The sequence below is a fragment of the Dermacentor andersoni genome, chromosome 1, assembly GCF_023375885.2.
Source record: "Dermacentor andersoni chromosome 1, qqDerAnde1_hic_scaffold, whole genome shotgun sequence".
In the NCBI taxonomy this organism is placed as follows: Eukaryota; Metazoa; Arthropoda; class Arachnida; order Ixodida; family Ixodidae; genus Dermacentor; species Dermacentor andersoni.
This window is the reverse complement of record NC_092814.1, coordinates 101,561,844-101,567,496: the sequence shown is the minus strand read 5'-3', so window position 1 is coordinate 101,567,496 and position 5,653 is coordinate 101,561,844. Positions and strand designations below refer to the sequence as shown.

Sequence of the window (5,653 nt, the reverse complement as noted above, 5' to 3'; positions counted from 1 at the left end):
AGCAGTTCTGTTGTCCCCATTACGCTTGCATGCGTGCGGCGTGTCCACTTGGAATCCGTGCCTGAATATGTCGGGGTGTACATGTACGGCGGTAGTGGCAAGCACTTATTGTTAAGTGATTCTTAAGTGCCTTTTACATAACATGCCCGACGATTCCCTATTTGTTCCACAAGCGTCTATCATCAATTGAGAGTATCACCCCTCACAACCCAAAGCATAAATTTAGTGCACATGGAGATAGTAACGTACCTAGAGTACATGGCCATAGGCTGTGAATGTGTTACTGTAACAAATGTATTATGCTGAAAGGATTCATTAATCTTCATTTTATTTCATTCAACAACCTGCAGCAGTTGACCCGCGTGCAAGCAACGCATTCGTTTGTATTTATCGAACACTGAAAGCGTACATACCCGCCGCGGTGGCTTAGCCGCTATTAACGACGAGTTCCAATCAGTTTTCAGCCGACTGACCGTGAACCGATTTCGTCTGACCTTGAGTTACGCGGTGGTGATGCACCAAGCACCGTGACGATTAATTACGAACTTTATTGTAACTAATCTCGTTATTTTTGTGACACACGCATAGGAAGCAGTCGAGAACAGGAGCAGGCTGGACACTGTTTACTGTTACTTAAGCAAGGTGTTTGACGTTGTCAGCCGTGTACTGGGTATTGGTGCCGAAACCCTGAATCCGATGTTTTCTCATCAATAATGCCTTATGCAAGATTACCTGTCAGGCCGTGAATGCTTTGTTACCTCTAAACGAAAGTCCTCAAGATACTCGTAACTATCAGCGATGAACCACAGAGCGCTGTCCTTGAACCGCCTGTCTTCGGTCAATTATCCAAAGTCATCCAGACCTCGTCGTTCTTGTTTTATGCGGACGACATCAAAATATTCAAGGAAATTCACAACATCCGTGTCTTCATCCTACTTCAACAGGACATATTTGCCTTTACTGACTGGTGCGTGCAAAATGAACTGGTGTTCAACAACAAAACGACGAAAGTGGTGTTACGTACACGCAAGACTAGATAAAGTCTGTTTCCCACACCACTTGGGCGAGGACCGTTACTGGCCTGGCTATCATCTTTGATATCAGACTCACCTTTTGGTACCGCATGGATTGTCATCACAAAGCTCGGATTGCGCACCCTTGGCGCAGCAAGTCGCATCTCTAGGGAATTAACAAATGCCCGTATCTTTCTTAGTCAAACTGTACAGATCCTCCTGCCGGTCATTGCTTGAATAGGCCGCTGTCGATTGTAACTAGTTCCCGGTCTCATAAATATTGAGCGGACACAGTTCAAAGAAAATCTGTGTCTTTACTGCGATAACGGCACTCCGAACAAATCAGCCGTGAACAATCTCGCTCCCTCAAAAGTGCTCTGCGACAGCATTCACGAGACGTGACGTTCACGTTGTCTTCTAAAGATTGCAAGCGCTCCCGTATCTTGCGTGACAAGTCGCAGGTTGATGGGAGTAACTATCAACAGCTTCCTGACGTGGTCTCTGCATATTAGAAACTTAAAGGAGAAGCTCGACTCTTTTGCGCTGATGTTAATGACTGTTCTGTCGAGTCTCTACTCGACAGACCAGTCTTTAGATTTGTCCTGTTGCAGTGTTCTACTTTAGTCTTTAGATTTGTCCTGTTGCTCTTCCTTTCCTCTTTCCTTTTTCCTCCCCTCCTTCTTATCTTCCATTTCTGTGTTGCTGTCACCTCCCTTCAGAAGAGTAGGCAGGCGTTGTGCCCCTTCCGGTTGCAGTTGCCAGCCTGCTCCTCGCTTTCCCTTTCCTGTTAACTGTGTATATGTGTATATGTGTTCAAAACAAATAATAATAATAATAATAATACTGCCGCTATACGCTGCCTTCTGCGAAGGCATCTTTCGGTGCAGTCTGCCAGCCCTATAGAACCTCTCGCAAAAAAAATATGCAAATTCTAGAAGGCTCACAAGTGAAAAAAACAACTTCCAGTCATAACCATCGCACGATGACTGTCGACGTCAGTGCAATTAGCATTCAAGCCATGTAGCGACATACCGTATTGCTAAAGCTACCTTCATTTAAAATTTATAGTGGTCATTCTGAGATTTGAATTGTTTCGGCTATATGCTAAAGTTACCTTCATTTAGAATTTATAGTGGTCATTCTGAGGTTTCCATTGTTTCGGCTATATGCGGCATACACTGTCTCCGAGATGAGCCTACACTCACTCGCCAGGGTCGGCCATGACTATGACTGTATGATGACGATGAAATGACGAAGAAAGAATGACGGCTAGGGAACGACGAAGGTGGTATGATTATGATGGCATAGCGACAATGGGAATACTATCATTTGAAGTAATGCCGATGGTATAACCATGAAAACATCATTTTGAAATAATGACGATGGTATAACGACGACCGCGTGACGACGATGGCATGAGGACAATGGGATGACGACGAGTGTACGACGATGATGGCGTGACGCCAACGATAGGACGAGAATTGGATGCGATCTTCCTGGTCGTATCAGGCACGAGTACGGGCTGCTGGGGCAGTCCTTGCAGCCTGCGGCTACCTCGCTGGTTCTTGGCGACGTTGGTGTTGTCTTCTGCGTTCGGGCTTGGGTCACGGCTTTGTGGGGGCGTCCGGTACATGAACGCAAAGCACCTCCACCAGATTTCACGTGGTAGTGATGGTAAAGAATACAGTAGCAATACTGTGAAATACGAAACTAACTTTTATTGGGTGAAGCTGTGCCCACAAAACAGGCTACACTTAAACCACAACGACAGCGGCCAACAAAGTCGGCGATCGCCAAAAATCTGATCCGTAGGTCACGCGCGTCAGCTTTTATACATGAGCCATCGAACGTTCCAGAGTAATCGCTGGCGTCCGCGCGTCTTCCAGAAAGTTCTACAGCATTTGCATCGCGCATACATGCAATCAGATTACACAAGGTTCGGCGACAACAGACAGCTGATAGAACCATCGATAACATTCGAGAAACATTTCAGACATGGAGGCACGTCCTGCGCTAAGCGATAACATTTGTTAGACGGTCAAAAGCGCTTACTCGAAAAAGATGAACAAGTTCACGTGTCAATATTTCTTCCATCATATTATTTCGTAACTCGACGCCGCTTTTTTCAGGCATGAGCCATTGCAACGAGCCACTTAAGGCTTTCGCCTCAATATGGATGCAACATAATGGTGCAAGACGGCAGCGCCGTTGTTTGTGACATAGACACTGCTTAATCTGACGCGAGATGACTGCGCTTTTCGTTTCGTCGGTTTGTTTACTCGTTGGTCGCTAACGAGGCGTCTTCTGAGCATGGCATACCTGCGGCTTATTATTGCTCATTTGCGCGCTGCCTGCATGATTATCCTCCCCGCCTGCAAAAGTTCAAGCTGTTTGATCTTTAAATATCGCTCTTCTCGAAATTTGCTCAGTCCTTGCCTTGTTAAAGCACGCTTTTATGTGCCATACTCGGCGACGTCGTCAAATTAGTCAGAAAAGACGATGCGACAGATGTGCGCGACCGCGCGGCTACAGAGCTTGCTTGAAGCCCACAAGTCCCTCAAAGAGTCATGTGCAGCGCAGGCGAGACGATTTTTACGTGCAACTTACGTCTGTTATACTCGCTGACAACTTTCTGTGGCTATGAAGGGTACCCTGCGGAGGGAAAGTGCGCGCAAGTGACACCGCTTCTGAAGAGTCCCGCGTTAGTTAAGGCTGGAAAAGACAAAATATAAACACCTTACCATCAAAACTTAAACAACACAGAACACGCCGCTGAGTGCAAAAATTTACTTATTTTGAGGCTTTTTTCCTTCCGCGTCTAGCCTAACGCGAAACCGTCGCACGTGGAAACTGCGGCGATTCAGCGTCTGTTCCGAGCAACCATAAACACTGTCAAAGGGCGCAGGACTACTTGGCGCGGTAATACATGGGCAGCAGCCACGCGCCCATAGCTTTCCCTTCATAGCCACAAAAAGTTGTCGGTGAGTATAGTAACAGCGACAGCCTTTTTCGTCGTTGTTTTTTTTTCTGTTTATTTTTTCGCTTTCTCTTTTTCTTTAGTTCAGCCTGAGAAGTAGTCATATCTGATACGCTTCTAACCACGTGAGAGGACTAGAGATAACTACTAGTTTGGATGCGCATACGCTGACTTTGTTCCGCAAAAATATTTCACATGGACAAAAGAAAAAGCGTGTAGAAAAAAAAAGTGCAAACTTGTCTGCCTACATTTTCAATACGAAAATCTTTCCTTCCAGTATTGTGCAACGCCAGCGTTCAGACTAAGACGCTGCGCGAGCGAAGTCCATTCTCCTTAATTTTTCTCATTTCGTTGCACGTAATGTGAGCAGTTACTGTGCTTGATACCTTCAAGAGATCTTTATCTTCATATAAAATCAAACCACGTTCACGTCAATTATTAGTAAAATGGCCATGGCACGCAGCTTCTGCTTATAGCGACCAAGGCGATGTTGAAGACGAATACGTTTTTGTAATATTATTACGATACCAGCGACAGATGCTCGAGAGACGAGCCGCCGCGAGAAACACTATGAAGTATCTGGGCTCTTGGCGCGAGAGTCTGCCTGGTGGTTTGGCTCCAGTGTAAATAGAGTTTAAATATTCTCTTTTGTCTGAGCCTTTCAACACGTAACCTTCTGGTGATGGTGCTGGTTCCACACGTAACAATACAACAGCGTCAGGGCCATATCATTCACCATGTTTTCTTGTTAGCAGCTAATGAATTTGAACAAAGAGGGTATATGGCTCGCTTTAGCAAGCAGCGTTGAAGTTAAACCCTTAGTTTCAACAGAAGCAATCTCGCAACGAGTGTCTTATATTGCCCGAGAATTAGAAAATCTTGCACTATTTCACAGACGTAAGCATATAGCACAAATAGCACAAGAACATAGAAGAGAAACAGAGACACACATACGTCCTTGTGCTATTTGTGTTGCAGAGAAAAAAACTGCAAAATGTTACACCAACAAACCGAAATTTCTACACTGAAGCTCGGTTTTTGTAGTCGACGAAGAGCTGTAGGTCGCAAAACCATCTGCTATAAGAAGTGATTGCAGCACCTCTGCTTCTATAGATTTTACAGCGAAGCTATCTATGGGTATAGGTTCTGGAAAAAATTCCGTGCGTCTATTTAGTTGCGTAGGTTAAGAATTTCTCCCCAAATGTGGGCCGATTCCGAAGCTAATGCAATACCGGGCCGACCCGCGGCGGAGGTGAAGCAGGCGTTAAGCCCTCCGCCAACTTGCAAAAATAAGTTTAATATCTTAGGTCTAACTACAATCCGTATCAGATATTAAGCTGATAAGAACAGATACTACACTTTGACCCGCGTCGGACACGTCTACGTTCGCACAGGCCTCTCTTTGTCGGCGTTCCAAGCGCTTGCGTATCTTCTTTCCTTTCCTTCCGCTCTCTCGTGATGGTGTTCCCGTAAACGTGCTGCCCGCTAGGACCGCGAGGCACAAAGAAATACGAACCGTCCATGTGGCCCCGATCCCGCAAACTTGAAACGTTTCACCGGAGCAACGGCCAGGTTTCAGAGGAAGTTCGTGGGGAACCAATTTTGTGTGGCCTCTGTTGTGTGTGACCGCCTGTGGTTTTCGAGTGAACCCACAACCATTACT

The 5,653-nt window shown here is 45.8% G+C and overlaps 1 pseudogene; it reads right to left on the bottom strand.

The window, feature by feature from the left end:
- Positions 1–5,188: 5,188 nt before the first annotated feature.
- On the bottom strand, positions 5,189–5,370 carry LOC126546450 (U2 spliceosomal RNA; annotated as a pseudogene).
- Between the last annotated feature and the right edge of the window lie 283 nt (positions 5,371–5,653).